The sequence below is a fragment of the Vulpes lagopus genome, chromosome 9 (genome assembly GCF_018345385.1).
Source record: "Vulpes lagopus strain Blue_001 chromosome 9, ASM1834538v1, whole genome shotgun sequence".
NCBI lineage: Eukaryota > Metazoa > Chordata > Mammalia > Carnivora > Canidae > Vulpes > Vulpes lagopus.
In genome coordinates this window covers 26,656,915-26,677,035 of record NC_054832.1, presented here as the reverse complement: position 1 = coordinate 26,677,035, position 20,121 = coordinate 26,656,915, and the positions used below count along the sequence as shown (strand labels likewise).

Sequence of the window (20,121 nt, the reverse complement as noted above, 5' to 3'; positions counted from 1 at the left end):
TTAACATGTCTATAAGAGTCAATACCTCATATCACTTCCATAATTTTTAATAGCTTAAAAAATGCTGAAATGGAGTTGTCATATGCAGATTTACAGAAAAAAAATCAAATTTATGGGAAATAATTTAATTCAACAAAGATATCACTAATTAAAATAAAACTAACATGACTCTGCTTTATGGAAATTAAACCTTTTATCAAAACACTCTAGGGTAGAAGGTGAAATAAGAATTAAAGTAACAGATTTCCTAAAATTCAATATAAAAAAAATTTATTGAAATCTATGGAATAAGTTTAAAGCAATGCCCAGAAGAAAATGCATAGTTCTAAATAACTTTATTACTAAAAATAAATAAATAAATAAATAAATAAATAAATAAATAAATAAAATAATTAAAATTAAGTAAATGTCCATTGCGAAAAAAAAAAGAAAAGAAAAAACCTAGAAAAGAATTACAGTGTAAACCATAAAGAATGCAAAAGAAAGAAAATAATGAGAAAGAGAATAGAAGAAAAGTAGTCACAGCTAATAAGACAGAATTATGGAGTCTTTTGTAAACCATTGATCAACAATTTTGTAAAAAATAGAATTACAAATGTACAGAAAATAAGAGATGAAGTGGAAAAGAACTATTGAAAGAGTAAATAATAGATAAGTTACTCATTTGCAAATATCTATATAAATAAATGTTGAAAAACTCAAAGAAATAGATCATTCATTAACAAGAAAAACAGAAACAAAAATAAAAAACCAACAAACGTCATTCACAATAGAAAATTTAAATAGTCTAGTTTCCACAATTCAAAAAATTAATTCACCCACAAAAATCACCCAGGCCTAGATAGTTCACAGAAGACATCTGTAAAAAACAGATGGTTCCAATACTCTACAAATTGTTTCAGATATTGAAAATGAAAGAAAATGTTCCAAATATTTTTATAAAACCTGTGTAATATCATATTCTGAAAAATGATATAGTGCAAAAATAGTACAAAAATACCAATATTGTTTATGAATATTAATGCAAAACTTTAAATAAAATTTTAGTAAACAGAATCCAATGCCCAATTAAAAGTGAAACTTTAGTTATCAAATTCCACTTCGCTGTGTGGGTTAAGAAATTTAAACTGAATTATGTGTATTTTAGTTTGAATAAATCAGTATATTTATTGTTAAGAATGAGTGCCAGGTATCTCACTTGTGAAGAAAAGATGTAAGATAAGGAAAGGATGAAAAAAGAAAAAGATAAGGAAAGGATGATGGCCATAGTGAAGCTTGTGGCGTTGAATTCAAATTAGAGGTATTAGGGATCCCTGGGTGGCGCAGCGGTTTGGCGCCTGCCTTTGGCCCGGGGCGCGATCCTGGAGACCCGGGATCGAATCCCATGTCGGGCTCACGGTGCATGGAGCCTGCTTCTCCCTCTGCCTATGTCTCTGCTTCTCTCTCTCTCACTGTGTGCCTATCATAAATAAATAAAATTAAAAAAAAAAAAAGATAAAAAGTTTAAAAAAAAAAAAACAAATTAGAGGTATTAGCATGAATACATAGCTTCAAGAAAATAAATACACAGATAAGTATGGAAATAGACATTGATAGATGTACGTATATATAAATATATTTCCCATTCTGTTCACCATAAGGACATAGAAGTCATTATACTCCAGAAATAATAAGCACACTTAATGCCCAGATTTTATTTTTTTTTCTCTTTTTTATTTATTTATTTTTTTTTTTGAAAGAGAGAGAGATGGGAGGGGTGTGGAGAAGGTGCAGAAGAACAGAGAGAAAGAGAATCCCAAGCAGGCTGAAGCCTGATGACAGCTGAATCTCAGGACCCTGAGATCATGGCCTGAGCTGAAATCAAAAGTTGGGCGCTAAACCAACTGAACCACCAGGTGCCCCCAGATTTTAATATCTAAATAATAATATTTTCTAAATAAACCCTTAGAAAAATTACCGATAAGCTGGAGTAACAAAAATGCAGGATGAGGGCATACTATAAGGGCATAAACATAGTGTTCAAGAAATGTTATAAGGACAAAAGAATCAACTTTAATTAATTTCCAATGGCTAAACCTATAACAAATTCAGCAGCAGAATAAATATGGATATTAATGGATTATAATATATAGAATAAATAAATGTTCTCAAATCTACATAAATATAATTAATTAATTAGGACAGAGGAGATAGGTCTTCCTAACAGTGGAATTCCTATTTAAAAACACAGAAGGAAAGATATAAATAAAAATTCATCAGAAGGCACACAGCACAGTAAGATTTGTTAAAGCGATGATTATTCATGATTGCTATTGCTACTGGATGAAACAGTGATGACAAAGAATATAGCTCAAATTATCCTCCCACAAGGTAATTATTAATTACAAAAAAAGTAGGTTATAGTTAGGAAAGCTGGCAGACAGCCTCTTAACCAAGAAATGAATATCATCACCATTAATGAATTATGTAATCCCTGGTATAATGCACTAAGTCATAACATTATTTCTCTGGTATTCTTGCCCCAAATTTAATATCTTTAATCTTATCATGAAACATATTACACAACCCAAATTAAAGGATATTCTATAGAGTAATGGGACAGTCTGTTTCAAGAATAACAAGATCAGGGACGCCTGGGTGACTCAGTGGTTGAGCCTCTGCCTTCAGCTCAGGGCATGATCCTGGAGACCCAGGATTGAGTCTCACGTTGGGCTCCCTCCTTGGAACCTGCTTCTCCCTCTGCCTGTGTCTCTGTCTCCCTCTGTGTCTCATGAATAAATAAATAAGATCTTAAAAAAATTAAAGAAAAGAATAACAAGATCATAAAGCACTGCAGAACTCTCAGATTGGAAGATATTAATGAAAATTGAAAATTAACACAGAATGGGAACCTGGATTGGGTCCTGAGCCAGGAAAACAATACCAGACTTGAACAAGATCTTTAGAATGTTTAACGATATTTTATTAGTGTTAATTTCCTCATTTTGGTAATGTTAAAATGGTTGTGAAACATATTAACATTTAGGGACACAGGGTGAAGTATAGAGAGGAATTCTGTGTACAAGGGCCAATTTTTTTTACAGCCAAAAATTATCCCCAAAAAAGTTAAAGGAATAAAAAAATGTATTTACTTCCTTTATGCTGCTCTCCTTTTTTATACTTCACCTCTTCTTTTATAATTTAACTAAGATTTTTTTATTATTTTTTACTTTATCCCCAAAGTAGTTAATGTACAGTTATATTAGTTTCAAGTGCACAATATAGTGATTCAACAATTCTATACATTCCTCAGCGCCCATCATGATAGATATATTCTTTGAAAATATTTTTGTGATGAGAGTTAAATTATGTCTTCTAACTCACTTGAAGCAAAATGATATAAATTAGACTTATTGTTGGTGCAAGAGAATGTTCTATGAAAATGTATGAATTTGAGTTTATTTAAAATGTCAAGTGCACTAAATAGATATAGCTAAATAACTCCCCTAATGAATAGCCAGTCTTTACACCATATTAAATTATATAAAAATAACTCTCTAAATTAGAGATAATGAAAAAATATGAATTCCACTTTCATATACTCATTTTGTAGTCAAATGTAGCAGAGTAAGAGAGTTCTCATTCACCATCTATCCTATCCTCTGCCTATTTTTTTTCTCTAGGTAAAATGTAGATGTATTGATTTCTCCTAATATTTCTTAATTTTCCACTATAATGTTATAACTTTTGGAGGAAAAGATAAGCCTAGAATCAGTTTAAAATCCCTAAAATATTTTTCTATATATAGGATTTCAAGTGGGCTTTCAGTTTCCTTTTTTTCCTTTTAGAAGTATAACCATTTATTCTCATAACACAGCATAGAAAACTTGCAATAATTGCTTACTTTTCTTCAATATGGTAGTGACATTTAGAGTTTGTGTTTACTTGCAACAATAGCAAAAATAACCAAAAAATAAGCATTTACTGAGTGCCTGATAAAGAGCACTACTGATAAAGACATTATATATAGTATCCTCTTTTTCCTGTATAGAGCCCTATGAGGAATTTTTGCACAATTCATTGAGCAAATTTGGCTTGCAAAAGAATAAAATATAAACACACAGGCACATTTATGTTTTAACATGCACAAATACATATAAATATAAAAATCATATTTATTGCTATTAAAATAAACGACATATTTAATATTTAAAGATATATTTTTATTTATGCACACATTTTTTTGAATTTCAAAACTCAGTAAGGAAACAAATAATACAATAAAAATGGGCAACATATTTTAAGAATTGCTTTACTCCAGAAATAGTCAAGTGGCAAATAAGTACTTGAAAGTGTTTTAACATCATTCATTATAAAGGAAATGCAAATTAAAACCCCTGAGAGGGGGATCCCTGGGTGGCGCAGCGGTTTGGCGCCTGCCTTTGGCCCAGGGCGCGATCCTGGAAACCCGGGATCGAATCCCACATCGGGCTCCCGGTGCATGGAGCCTGCTTCTCCCTCTGCCTATGTCTCTGCATCTCTCTCTCTCTCTCTCTGTGACTATCATAAATTAAAAAAAAAAAAATTAAAACCCCTGAGAGATACCACTACATACTTACTACAATGTCCAAGTTAAAAAGACTGACCATTGACTTGGTTGTTAGAAAATTAGAACACCCATACACTGTTGGTGGAATGTAAAATGTACAACGTTGGAAAACAAATGGTAGTTTGTTAAAAATTTTAAATATACCCACCATATGATCTGGCCATTCTATTCCGAAATATGTAACATATACATATGTTATATGTATATGTATATATGTAATATAATATGTAATATAATACATATATAATGTCCACACAAAGATTTATACATGAATGTGCATAGTAACTTTATTATCATAGCTGAAAATGAAAACAATTCTAAAAAACCAAAACCAGCTGAGTAGATAAATCAATTATGACATATACATATAATGGAATTTGATTTATCAGGAAAAAATGAACACATTACTGACACATGCAATGACATGGATAATTTTTATGAGTTTTAGAAGCCAGACCAAAAAAAAGATTATATAGTATGATCCCTTTCATATAAAATTCTACAAAATGCAAACTGATCTATGGTGATCAGTACAAAAGCAGGTCAAAGGCTGCCTAGTACAGGGACAAAAGGGAATCAAAGAAATAACTTTACTAATGATTCATACGTTCATTTACCTGATTGTGGTAATGGTTTCATGATGTATACATATGTCAATATTTAGGAAATTATATATTCCAAAATTTCAGTTTAATACATGCAACCTTAATAAAATTATTTTTAAAATGAAGTATCACTTCAAATTTCCAACACATAGTTATTATCTGCATAAAATCATTTATCAATGTTGTGTAGAGGTAAAATTATGTTTTTAAAGAAGGAGGAGTTGTGATAGAAATAATAATTTAAAATGAACACAACATCTCCGGTTTTTATGGTAAAATGTGGGAGTCTGTTCTTTGACTTGATTACTTGGTTTTGGATCATTTTTTTTTTTAGGTTCAAGTTAATAATTATTTGAAGAAAAAAGTTAATTCCTTCCATTTACCCCTTTAGAAACATACATTTTCATGTTAGGTATTGTTTATCTTTACACTCAGTAGTCAGTGATAATTTCAGACTCTCTTCTAAGAATGCATTAAATTATTTGAATTATTTCATCCATCATCGAATTTTTAAGGCATTTTTTATTAACCTCATTCATTCTTCATGCATACTATAATATATCTTAAGGATGTCTTTGTAGAAGTTTTCTGTTTTATTGCTGCTTTTTTTAAAATGAAGATATGAAATGACTTCTATTGAGGATGGTTTATCCCCTGGGAAATACTTGGTGACAGTGACAACTCTGTACATTACTTTTAAACCCATATCATATATGGCATACAGACTACAGATCAGACAAAGTATGACACCTGGAGCTAAACAAAGATGAAAATGAAGGTTAAGGGTCACAAAGGAAATGTGCCCAGAAAACAGTGATTAAAGAAAAAATGGAATTAGAAGTCAGAATAGACAGTCAGAATAGACTGTGGTTAGATAACAGAAGGTTCAAACTCTTAGGACTGTGATGAGGTCAGGAGTCAAATAAATTAGAAAAGACAGAGAGATTGAGAGAGAGAGAGACAGAGAAAACAGAGATACTAGAACAAAAGAAACACGGAGCCATCAGGAGATAAGATCATGAAAGTTTAGCTATAAAGAAAAGATGAGACATTCAGGAAGTATACAAATGTAAATGTAAAAGTAAAATGTAAAATAAAACTCATGTCTGGAGACATTTACTTGAAAGAGAAGTTGCATATTCCTTTATGATCTAGCAAGAGCAAAGCAGTGAACCATGATAAAAAGATTAACTTTGGTGTTTGTATTATAGAAGTGAAGTTTTCTGGCAGGTGGTCAATATAGAGAGCCTCTAGATCCACTGCTCTGGGCATAATTTGACTCCACATTTTCAGATTACTCTATTTACTACAAGTTACATGGAGGAACAAAACCTATGTCTTGAGACATCACTGATTGGTATTTATAGGACTTATGCATAAGTGAATACAGTTATTTCATTTACCCCTGATCTAATATTTTTGTAAAGTTGAAATTATTCATCCAATTCTTTTTATCTTTAATAAACATGTGTTGCAGTGTTTCTGGGGTTCAGAGAGTAGCATCAATTTTTCTTATGACTTTTGAACTTTAATTTAGTGCAGACAAAAGAAAATGCACTAGGCAGACTTGAGAAGATTTTACTGGAGGGGAACTCAGTGAGACAGGTACAGGGTGGGTAGCCAAGTGCCTGCCTCCTTGTGCATTGGATTAGGGTGTAAACAGAGATTTAGAAGGTCCAGATATCAACTTCCAGTAGAGAGAATCTGATCCTTGAGCTCTCTGTCTCCTAAGCCTCATGTTTAAGTAGGCAAAAATCCACTGGTGTCATATAATCAGAATCCAGGAAAAATTTGCAATATGATATAGCAAAACTTAGGATGTATCCCTGTACAGCCAGCTTGGCGTTACTAATTAGAAAAGCTATAGTCCCTCTCTTTCTAAAATTAATTGCTGCCATGTTATAAAATCTCATCATAGAAGTAAAATCTATCATTTTACAGTCCAGGGAATTATATGGGCAGGTACACAAAAGTGTGTGAAATCTGTGGGGGCATCCAAGAATTCAGCTTTTCTCTACTCATATTACATATGCCACAGTCTGCCATTTGTACTATCTTTGCTTTTTGTATTTTTCTTTCCAACCATACTACTTTATTCATGTTTAAAAAAAAAAAAAGCTGAACACAGTGCATGGCACAAAATAATAGCTTAATAGACTGTAAAATTAGCATATTCATGTTACTAACAATTTGAGCCCATAGAAATATTTATATGATGATTTTGACATTTCTCAAATATTTTAAGATAGAAGTATAAATAAATTTAAAATCTATCTATCAAACATTACAAGGCTAAAAACAAACAAACAATTGCCTTTCCCTAAATACAATTATTTTCATAGTTTCTTAAAATGAGGTTTTTCTGTTCTTTAGAAAAGATTTAATTATACCTTTGATAGCAGTCACGTGATAGCAAACCTAGCAAACCTAGTTAATGTACCAATGATTCCATAAAATTGAAAACAATTTTAAGTAATTGAGAATATTCTTTTTTAATGAAAATAAGTGATTTTTTATATCAATGAGTATTTGACTAAAATGGATATCATTTTACTTCTAGTAAAATGTAAATTGGAAAGGTACCATGCCATTATTTAGTATGCATTATAACTCTATAAAATGATCCGCCTTAGGATGAAAAAAATTACAAGGTAGCTATGAGAGAACTTATTAAATTCTTTATTATTCTCAATATCACTATAGTGACTTCCTACAATAAAATATAACTCAGATGCAGAATAATTTATCCTGACATCATCAACAGATATCATTTGCAAATGGCAGAAAAACAAAATAGTAATAGCTAATTTTGAAATAGATATCAATATATTTAATAGCTCATTTATGGCTTTTAATTTTAATTTCCAGAATTAAAATTTCAGTATTAAGAAATGACATTGGAAAAAAAGAAGAAAGAAATGACATTGGAGAACTGAGGCAGCTGTTGGATCAAAAAATGGCTTTTGTGGGTTATTTTTTATTAAATATGTTTTGAGATTCTACTTTCTTATATTTGGTAGCTTAAAATCTCCTTATATTACTTAATAGGAAATAACAAGACTATTAGTTTCAAAGTACTCTTAATATAAGCTAAAGCCACAAACATAAAGTTTACTAAGAAACTATGATTAAATATTTTTTCTACCAGGTTAATAATTAAATGGAAATGTAAGTCTGTAATCTTGGGAAGTTCTTTAAAGCAAAAACACACACACACAAAAGAAAAAATATTTTAATAGGTTTTGTAGAAATTGACAAGCCAATTTTAAGATTTATAATAAAGAATTAGAATAGCAAAGTCAGTCTTGGAAAAGTAGAAAAGAGTAGAAAATATAAATTGTCTGTCTTCAAACTAAAAGCATAAATTAGAAGCTAGAAAGAAAAAGAAGAAAAGAAGAAGAAGAAGAAGAAGAAGAAGCTAGAAAGAAGCCAAATAAATCAAGGTGTAATTTTGACATAAAATTTAACAAAGAGATAAGTAAAATATATTTCTCATAAATCAACCACATTTGTATCATCATTTTATTTTTTTAATTGCTGTCAAATCAATTCAGTGAGAAAAGGAAAGTCCTTTCAAGAAATGGTACTTATGTAAGTGGATATTCATTTTTTTTAAAAAAAGGAACTTTGACCCCTACCTTATACCATGAACAAAAGTCAACTTAAGATTAATCATAGGCATAAACATAAAAACTAAAGGCATAAATAAAATCTGAAAAGAATAATTTTATGATCTATAGGTAAGCAAAGATTCTTAGAAAGACATAAAATGCAATAAAAATAACAGGAAGTATTGATAAATGAAACTTCATCAATTTAAAAACTTCTGTTCGTCAAAATCAATTGTTAAGAAAATGAATAGAAAAGCCACAAGTTAGGAGAGAATACTTATTCAACGTTTATCTCAGAACATAGAACTTGTATAACTCAACAATTAAAAGGCAAATAATTTCAAGAGACACTTCACAACAGAAGATATATGAATAATAAATAACACATGTAAAAGATTTTCAACATAATTAGACATCAGAAAAATGCAAATAATATCAGAAAAAGAGAAAAATCATGAGTAGTCAAATAATTAAATTTAAAAAGACCAAAAATATCAAATGTTGCCAAAGATAAGATCATATATTGTTGGTGAGAATACAAAATAGTATAACCAAAAACAGCTCTGGCTACTTCTTATAAAAGTAAACATAGAGTATAACCCAATCATTCTATTATTAGGTATTTATATAAGAGACAAGAAAATATATATCCACAAAAAGACTTGTATAGATGTCCATGACAGAAATTTGCACTGGTCCTGGTGTCCATTAATAGAATATTGGAAATTAGTATGTAGTATATCCATATAATGAATTATTGCTCAGCAAGAAAAGAGAAGGAATACTGATACACCCCCAAAACATGGATGAATCTCAAAAACATTATGCTATGTAAAATAAACTTTATGCAAAAAATGTATAAGCTGATTATTTATATGATATTTTAGAACAGACAAGGCTATTGTATATTCAAAAACTGGAAATATGGGTACTTTGTGTGGATATGAGTGAAAATTAGCGGGAAGAGCCATAAGGTAACATTCTGGAGTCATGAGTATGTAAAAACTCAATAAATATGCACTTAATCTTTGCGCAATGTGTGGTATGTAAATTCCATGTCAAATGGAAGAATATGTTAAAAATATTGAGCTTTAGTAAATGATAGGCATGCTGAAGTATTTCCAGAAACTTACTGAAACTTACTTCAAATACATCAGGTTGTAAGATGGATGAATAGACGTATAGAAAAATGGTTAGGTAGATACTTGCTAACAGAAGTGTAAAGATAAATATCGGTGGTAGAATCAGGTGGTATTTTAAAAGTGTTCACAGTAAATTTCCTTTAACTCTGCTCATAATGAAAAATTGGAAAGAAAAAAACATAACAACAGAAGCAAGGTGGTAGCATTCTGCCTCTGCACTAAGCTAAAAATGAAGAAAACACCAATTCTACAAATCAACATAATCTGCAAAGACTCTCCATCATAAGGGACCACAGTTTTGATAATCTCAAATTTAATACCTAAATGGAGAGATAAGTTTGATTATTTACTCAGTTCATTTAAGCATTATTTATTGGTTGCCTATCATGCCCAGGTATTTTCAAAACAATTGAAAAAATCTCTTCTCTTCCTCCAAAATTCTTGTGGGAGGAAGTAGACATTAGGCAGAACAAATAAACAATATAGTAGGTCAGATTGTGACAAGGACAAGAAAAAAGAAACAAGGCAGGGAAGGAGGATAAAATATCTTGGAGTTCTGGAATGGATATGGAGTTATATTTAACTTACTTTGAAAGAAGGCCTCAATGGGGGATATTAATTGGAATAAAGATTTGAAGGAGGTAAGGAAGTAAGCCATTAGCATTCTTATTAGTAGAGAGAGTAGGGACTGAAAAAGTCCTGATTCAGAACATTGGAGTTTGAGAAAGGGCAAGAAGACCATGAGACTGATGCAGAATAATACAAAAGAGGAAGAAGAGGAAATATCAGAGGTCAGAAGCCAGGACTTTGGTTTTTGTTTGGAGATGTATAAAAAGCTTTTAGAGGATTTTAAGATAATCTAGGCAAGAACAAATGGCATTTTCACTTGTACAACTGAATCCCCTAAAACAGAACTAATTAAATAAAAATTAAATCAAATCAAATTTAAATAATTTTTAAAAATCTGAAATAGCATTTGCCATGTTGTGTATACGTACATGTCAAAATATCACGTATTTTGGGAAGCCTGGGTGGCTCAGCATTTGAGCATCTGCCTTCAGCTCAGGGCATGATCTGGGGATCCAGGATCAAGTCCAACATGGGGCTCCCTGCAAGGAGCCTGCTTCTCCCTCTGCCTATGTCTCTGCTTCTCTCTATATATCTCTCATGAATAAATAAATAAAATCTTCTAAAAATCATATATTTTAATAAAAGTAGAAACAATAAATATTATTATAGTTACTTATAGAATTAAAATAATGGAACAACTCACACTAAAAAATACAGCAATACTTTACTAAACATTTATGGGAAAAATTATATTAAGTTACTATATATTATGTCACTTAAATATATTTAGTGAAAGAACAAAGGGAAAATATTGGGAAAGAGATACCATAAGAATAGTATAATAAAAAAAAAAAAAGAATAGTATAATAATAAAAAGTGTTTATGCAAAATGCTGATAATTGTTAAAGCTTAAATGATGACCATATGAGAGCATTATACTCTTTCTACTTAAAAATAAATAAATATTTTTATTTATTTATTTGAGAGAGTGAGAGCAAAAGAGATCACAAAGGGAAAGGGAGCTGGCCGCTGAGCAGGGCGCCCAATGCAGAGCTGGATCCTAGGATCCTGAGACCATGATCTGAGCTTCAGGAAGGCAGATGCTTAACTAACTGAGCCACCCAGGCATCCCTACTCTTTCTACTTTTGAGTGTTGAAATTCTTTACATGTATTTTTTAAATCCAAATGAATTTAACATGAGTATTTAAAATTAAACCATAAAATATGTGTAAATTTAAATCAGTGAAAAACAAGGGCACCTGGGTGGCTCAGTTGGTTAAGTGTCAGACTCTTGATTTTGGCTCAGAATATGATCTTAGGGTCCCAAGATCAAGCCCTGCATCAGGTTCTACACTGAATGTGAAGCCTACTTGAGATTCATTCTCTCTCTCCTTCTTCTCCCCCCATACTTGTACATTCTTTTTCTCTCTTTAACAAACAAAAAAAGCACATTTTATAGAACATTGTGCCTGCCTAAGTTGATTAATAGCTGCCAGGTGATGAAATGCCTTCTAGCAATTGGAGAAAGAAAGAGATGATCAGCAAATTATCTAAGGAAAAGAATTGAAGTTTTTTTGTGGGTGTGTGTAAATAATTAATGAAACATATTTTACGCTATCTGCATTGTCAACAAAGTGTGTCATAAATTTAATAGAGCATAGATTATTAGCTTTAGAAAATTAATTTAATATCTGATCTCTAATAAATTAGTTAGTAAAGATTTAACCTGCAATTGTCTTAAACCATATTTATAGTGAAAAAAAAAATTACCTCATGATTGTGTGTGTGTGTGTGTGTGTGTGTGTGTGTCTATTTATTATTTTACGGTCGGAATTTTTTTAAAGGGACAAAAACAATATGAAGGGAAAACATGTAGAGTCTATTGCTTTAAAAACATTAAACACCTGGCATATTGAAATTATATCTTAATGGCTTAAGATAGAAAATAGGTCCATAATAAAGACTACAGAAGTAGAAATGGGGGACGCCTGAGTGGCTCAGCGGTTGAGCATCTGCCTTGGGCTCAGGCCATGATCCCGGGATCTGGGATCAAGTCCCACATCAGGCTTCTTGCACGGAGCCTGCTTCTCTCTCTGCATGTGTCTCTGCCTCTCTCTGTGTGTCTCTCGTGAATAAAAAATAAAATCTCAAAAAAAAAAAAAAGTAGAGATGCAATGCTGAAACCTGCAGTTTGGAGAAGAGTCAAAGATGGTTTTCTAATTTACATTAACACATTTTATTTTAAATAAAAAATCTCCAACATCACCAAATAGAATTGTATAACTTTTAGATTTTAATATTGCAGACAAAACAGCAGGAGATATCTAAATATAAATCTGCATGTAGAGAACTACTGATGAGTACAGCTGTGTGAAAAATGGGTAACTGCTTTATAATTTCTGTATAACAACTGCAAGACTTAATTAAATGCTTACAATGTATTTTAATATAAAGTAGCTCTTGCTGACAGGACAAAAATTTTAATTGTCTTGAATATGCTTTGTGAATAAGGTTGAATTTTTAAAGGTTAAAGACATATCCATTATTTAGTTCATATTAATTTGCATGTTATACAAATATACTTGTAGAAAAAATAAGATAATTGAGGTATGGCCTCAGTGATGGCCTTAAAAGAGATTTGAAGTGGCTCTACTTCGAAGAAAATCTTTTTTTCCCTAAAAATTCTTAATTCTCTCCTGCCAATTTTTTTTTGTCTTCTCTGTGTTAGTCTACATTTGAGAAACTATTTTTTTCCTTTTTATTTTTTTTTCTTTTTTTGGAGAGACAGAGCACCACACAAGTGAGCCACGGGGTAAGGGGAGGGGCAAAGGGAGAAAGGGAGAGAGAGAATCTTAGGAGGCTCCACACCTGATGTGGAGCTCAATCTCACAATCCTTAGATCATGACCTGAGCTGAAATCAAAAGTTGGTTGCTTAACTGAGTCACCCAGGTACCCTATAAATAATCTATTTTTAAATAAAAAGATAGATTAGGGATATTAGGTGTCCTGCCATTTCACAGCATCTGTATCTGTGGGGTAAATCCCCAGCAGTGCAATTGCTAAGTCATAGGGCAGTTCTATTTTTAACTCTTTGAGGATATTTCACACAATTTCCCGGAGTGGCTGCACCAGTTCACATTCCAACCAACAGTGCAAGAAGGTTCCCCTGTCTCCACATCCTCTCCAACATTTGTTGTTTCCTGTCTTGTTAATTTTCACCATTCTCACTGGTGTGACGTGGTATCTCATTGCGGTTTTGATTTATATTTCCCTGATGGCAAGTGATGCGGAGCATTTACTCATGTGCTTCTTGGCCATGTCTATGTCTTCTTTGGTGAGATTTCTGTTCATGTTTTTTGCCCATTTCATGATTGGATTGTTTGTTTCTTTGCTGTTGAGTTTAATAGGTTCTTTATAGATCTTGGATACAAGCCTTATATGTGATATGTCATTTGCAAATATCTTCTCCCATTCTGTAGGTTGTCTTTCAGTTTTGTTGACTGTTTCATTTGCTGTGCAGAAGCTTTTTATCTTTATTAAATCGTAATAGGTCATTTTTGCTTTTGTTTCCCTTCCCTTCATTGATATATCTTGCAAGAAGGTGCTATGGCCAAGTTCAAAAAAGGGTGTTGCCTGTGTTCTCCTCTAGGATTTTGATGGATTCTTTTGTCACATTTAGATCTTTCATCCATTTTGAGTTTATCTTTGTGTATTGTGTGAGAGAATGGTCCAGGTTCATTCTCCTGCACGTGGCTGGTCAATTTTCCCAGCACCATTTACTGAAGAGACTGTCTTTTTCCCAGCAGAGAGTCTTCCCTGCTCTGTTGAATATTGGTTGACCATAGAGTTGAGGGCCCATGTCTGCATTCTCTATTCTGTTCCATTGATCTTTGTGTCTGTTTTTGTGCCAGTACCACATTGTCTTGATGACCACGGCTTTGTAGTACAACTTGAAATCCGGAACTGTGATGCCCTTGGCCCTGATTATCTTTTTCAATATTATCCTGGATATTCGGGGTCTTTTCTGATTCCACACAAATCTTAAGATGATTTGTTCCAACTCTCTAAAGAAAGTCCATGGTATTTTGATAGGAATTGCATTAAATGTGTAAATTGCCCTGGGCAAAATTGACATTTTCACAATATTAATTCTTCCAATCCATGAGCATGGAATATTTTTCCATCTCTTTGTGTCTTCCTCAATTTCTTTTAGAAGTGTTCTGTAGTTGTTAGGGTACAGATCCTTTACCTCTTTGATTAGGTTTATTCCTAGTTATCTTATGCTTTTGGGTGCAATTGTAAATGGGATTGATTCTTTAATTTCTCTTTCTTTAGTCTCATTGTTAGTGTATAGAAATGACACTGATTTCTGAGCATTATTTTTGTTTCCTGCCACATTACCAAATTGCTATATGAGTTCTAGCAATCTTTGGGTGGAGTCTTTTGGGTTTTCTATGTACAGTATCATGTCATCTGCAAGAGGGAGAGTTTGACTTCTTCTTTGCCAATTTGAATGCCTTTTATTTCTTTTTGTCATCTGATGGCTGAGGCTAGGACTTCCAGTACTATGTTGAATAGCAGTGGTGAGAGTGGACATCCCTGTCATGTTCCTGACCTTAGGGGAAAGGCTCTCAGTTTTTCCCCATTGAGAATGATATTTGCTGTGGGCTTTTCATAAATGGCTTTTAAGACGCTGAGGAATGTTCCCTCTATCCCAACACTCTGAAGAGTTTTAATCAGGAATGTATGCTGTATTTTCTCAAATGCTTTGTCTGCAACTATTGAGAGGATCATATATGGTTCTTATTTTTTGTCTTGTTAATGTCATCTGTCACATTGATTGCTTAATGAGTGTTGAACCAACCTTGCATCCTGGGGATAAATCCCACTTGGTCATGCTGAATAATCTTCTAAATGTACTGTTGGATCCTATTGGCTAGTATCTTGTTGAGAATTTTTGCATCCATGTTCATCAGGGATATTGGTCTGTAATTCTCCTTTTTGGTGGGGTCTTTGTCTGGTTTTGGAATTAAGGTGATGCTGGCCTCATTAAACGAGTTTGGAAGTATTCCATCCCTTTCTATCTTTTGGAACAACTTTAGTAGAATAGGTATTGTTTCTTCTTTAAACATTCGATAGAATTCCCCTGGGAAGCCATCTGGCCCTGGACTTTTGTGTCTTGGGAGGTTTTTGATGACTGCTTCAATTTCCTCCCTGGTTATTGGCCTATTCAGGTTTTCTATTTCTTCCAGTTCCAGTTTTGGTAGTTTGCGGTTTTCCATAAATGCATCCATTTCTTCTAGATTGCCTAACTTATTGGTGTAAAACTACTCATAATAAGTCTTTAAGATCATTTGTATTTCCTTGGTGTTGGTGGTGACCTCTCCTTTCTCATTCATGATTTTATTAATTTGAGTCTTTTCTCTCTTCTTTTTAATAAGGCTGGCTAATAGTTTATCTATCTTTTAATTCTTTCAAAGAACCAACTCCTAGTTTTGTTGATTTGTTCCACAGTTCTTCTGGTCTCTATTTCATTGAGTTCTGCTCAAATCTTTATTAACTCTCTTCTTCTGCTTGGTGTATGTTTTATTTGCTGTTCTTTCTCCAGTTCCTTTAGGTGAAAGGTTAGTGTGTGTATTTAAGTTTTTTTTTTTTCCGATTTTTGAGGGATGCATGTATTGCGATGTAGTTCCCTCTTAGGACTGCTTTTGCTGTATCCCAAAGATTTTGAATGGTTGTATCTTCATTTTCATTGGTTTCTAAGAATCTTTTTAATTCTCTAATTTCCTGGTTGACCCATTCATCTTATAGTAGGATGCTCTTTAACCTCCACGTGTTTGAATTTCCTCCAACTTTCTTCTTGTGATTTAGTTCTAGTTTCAAAGCATTATGGTCTGAAAATATGCAAAGGACAATCCCAATCTATTGGTATTGGTGAAGATCTGATTTGTGACCCAGTATGTGGTCTATTCTGGAGAAAGTTCCATGTGCACTTGAGAAGAATGTGTATTCAGTTGCATTTGGATGTAAAGTTCTGTAAATATCTGTGAAATCCATCTGGTCCAGTGTATCATTTAAGGCTCTTGTTTCTTTGGAGATGTTGTGCTTAGAAAAATTATCATTTGCAGAAAGCACTGTGTTGAAGTCTTCCAGTATAAGTGTATTATCTAAGTATGTCTTAACTTTGGTTATTAATTGATCGATATACTCAGCAGCTCCCACTTAGGGGCATAAATATTAATGATTGTTAGGTCCTCTTGTTGGACAGATCCTTTTAGTATGATATAATGTCCCTCTTCATCTCTCATTATAGTCTGGATAAACTTTAATTTATCTGATATGAGGACTGCTACCCCTGCTTTCTTTTGAGGACCATTGGAATGGTCAATGGTTCTCCAACCTTTCATTTTCAGGCTGTAGTTGTCCTTAGGTCTCAAATGAGTCTCTTGTAGACAGCAAATAAATGGGTCTTGCTTTTTTATTCAATCTGAAACCCTGCACCTTTTGATGGGATCATTTAGCCCATTCATGTTCAGAGTAACTATTGAAAGATATGAATTTAGTGTCGTTGTAATACCTTTTCAGTCCCTGTTTTTGTGGGTTATTTCTTTGGGATTCCTCTTTCTTTTACAGGGTCTCCCTTAATATTTCTTGCAGAAGTGGTTTGGTGGTCACGTAGTCTTTTAGTTTCTGCCTATCTTGGAAGTTCTTTATCGCTCTTTCTATTCTGAATGAGTGCCTTGCTAGATAAAGTATTCTTAGCTGTATGTTCTCACTTAGTACTCTGCGTATATATTATGCCATTCCTTTCTGGCCTGCCAGGTCTCTTGGAGAGGTCTGCTGTTAATCTGATAGTTCTCTCCATATAAATTTAATCTCTTGTCTGTTGCTGCTTTAAGGATTTTCTCTTTATCTTTGGAATTGGCAAGTTTCACTATTAAATGTCAAGGTATTATATGGTTTTCATTGATTTTAGGGAGGATCTTTCTATCTCCTGAATATGAATGCCTGTTTCCCTCCCCAAATTAGGGACGTTCTCAGCTATGAATTGTTCAAATTTGCTTTCTGGTCCTCTGTCTCTCTCGGCATTTTCTGGAACCCCAATTATACATAAACTCTTTCTTCTGAGGCTACCATTTATTTCCCTTAACCTTTCCTCATGATCTTTTAATTTTTTTTTTTCGTTTTTCCTCAGCTTCCTTCCTTGCCATCAGCTTGTCTTCTATATTGCGCACTTTTTCTTCCACCTCATTAACTCTTGTCATTAGGACCTCCAGTTTGGATTGCATCTCATTTAATTGATTTTTAATTTCAACCTGCTTAGATCTAAATGCTGCAGTCATGAAGTCTCCTGAATCCTTTATGCTTTTTTCCAGAGCCACCAGTAGCTTTATAATTGTGCTTCTGAATTGTTTTTCTGACATCAAATTTTAATCCATATTCTGTAACTCTGTGGCAGAGAGGACTGTTTCTGATTCTTTCTTTTGTGGTGAGTTCTCCCTTCTAGTCATTTTGCTCAGCGCAGAGTGGCTTTATGAGCTGGCTGAGTCAAGAATATCAACCACGACTTAAGTAAATTTCACCCTAGATGATTCTGATGAGGTCAGAGACCAGAAAATAAAAACAATGATAAGAACAAAATAAAACCAAAGGACCACTAAAGTGAAAAACAAATCTTAAAGTAGTAAAAAATAAAAGGCCAAGAATCCCAAAGAAGAAGAGAAAAAAAAGAAAAGAGTAAAAAGCAAAATAAAAAGAAAAAAAGACAAAAGAGAAGAAAAAAAGAGGGGACTGGGAGACGGTGGTGGTGAAGAAGTTGTAGTGGAGGGAGAATGTAGTCTACTGAGGGGTCCTAGATGGTGATCCTCTTGGTTCTGAGTGTATTAAGTTTTGTATGTTAGAAGATGCTCAGTCCCAAATTTTGTATAAACCAGTGATACTTGTAGAAAGCCCCAACATTGACCACCAAGACATAAATGAGATAAAAGAGGGGGGCAGAATGGGAATGAAGAGGGAGTATAATCTCACAGAATGAAGCAGCATAGTATTCCACTTGGTTCTGGGTGCACGCTGGTCATGTTTTAGAAGGTATTAACTCCCGCCATTGTAGAACAAAACGAGGCAGAGAAAACAAAAAACACAAAACAAAAAAAAATATCTCATATATCTCCCAAAATTAAATTAAGTATGTTGAAGGGAATCTAGAAGTGGAAAATATTTGTAAGACATGTGCTTGTAGCAATATGAAAGTCAAAAAGGAAGAAATTTAAAAATGTAGAGGTGGTAAAGTATTGTAGTTAAGGTGGGAAAAGAGAAAAAACATTGGAAATTTCTGGTCTGATATAAAAACAAGTTGTACAGGAAAAGGGGTGAAAAAAGGAGGGGGTACCCTCTAATTGTATATACTGTGAATCCCTGGACTTCCCCTGGAGCTTTCCAGCGCTGCTCCGCCAAGAACTTGCTCCTCCCCGTCCTTCCAGCGGGTCTTCTGGGGGAGGGGCCTGCTGTGCTGACTCTCAGGTGTGTGCACCTGGGGAGATGCCCACCCCCCACTCCAGGTAGCTGTGTACCCCCCGAGGTCCCTGTTCCCTGGAGGCCCGCCCCTCCCAGGCACAGAGTGACACCAGGAGGGACACCACCACTGGCGGCGGCCGCCCCCCAGCCCTAGATTCAGCTCCCCAGTAACCTCCGCAGTTCCCAGTCAGCAGGGGCCTGGATGATCCGGGGCGGGGCGCTGACCTGCACAGCTCGGGGGCCCGGGGCAGGAGCGTCTGTCCTGGGCCCTCCCCGCCCCCACCTGTCCCAGGGGAGCAGGGTCCCGGGCTGTGTCCCCCGCGCCCTGGGCTCCGGGGCCTGCGCCGCTGGACTCGCGCTCCCGGGGCCGCGGCTCCCGAAGGCAGCAGGTGCAGCCCCCTCCGCCGGGAGCCCCCGCCCCCTCCCGGCTTCTCCCCGAGGCCCCCGGGCGCGGCTCCAGCCCTTCCCCGAGCTCGGCCCTCGGGGTGTGGGGCGCCCTCCTGCTAGTGACCCCGGGAACCTGGGGGTCCGCTGCCCTCCTGCGGTCCTGCCCGAGCTCCCTGCGAGCGCCCTCCCGGCGGGAAGACTCCGGGGATCGTTCGAGTTCCCGCTTCTCCGGGCGGGCGCTCCCGGCCGAGGCCCTCCCGGCCTTAGCCCGGCTCCTCGCAGCCCCGCCCCGCTGGATGCTGCTTCGTCTTTCCCACCTTCCTACCGGGTTAGAAGCGAAAACCCTTCTCCGTCGTGCTCCGGCTGTTCTCTCTTCCAGTCTCAGGTTGAATTCGGAGGTGTGCAGGATGGTTTGAAAGTTTCTAGGTAAGTTGGTGGGCCGGGCGGGGTGAGGGCCCTGCTCCTCCACCATCTTCCCCGCCCTTCTGGATGGGATTTACCAGTGAAAACACCTAAATCTTTTCTTTTTGGGGCAGAAATAAGCAAAAGTGTAGTCAATTTTTTATTGCCAATTCAGTTTATTAATAGATATAGTGCTATCTAGATGTTCTTTTTTTCCCTCATGTAGTTTTACGTCTTTCAAGGAATTTGCTCCAATTATCTAGATATCAAACTTATTAGAATAATCTTTTCAAAGCAGAT

At 34.7% G+C, this 20,121-nt stretch overlaps 1 pseudogene; it reads right to left on the bottom strand.

Moving 5' to 3' along the window:
* Positions 1-19,891, bottom strand: part of LOC121498573 — a 197,304-nt pseudogene extending 177,413 nt beyond the window's left edge.
* Positions 19,892-20,121: the final 230 nt, after the last annotated feature.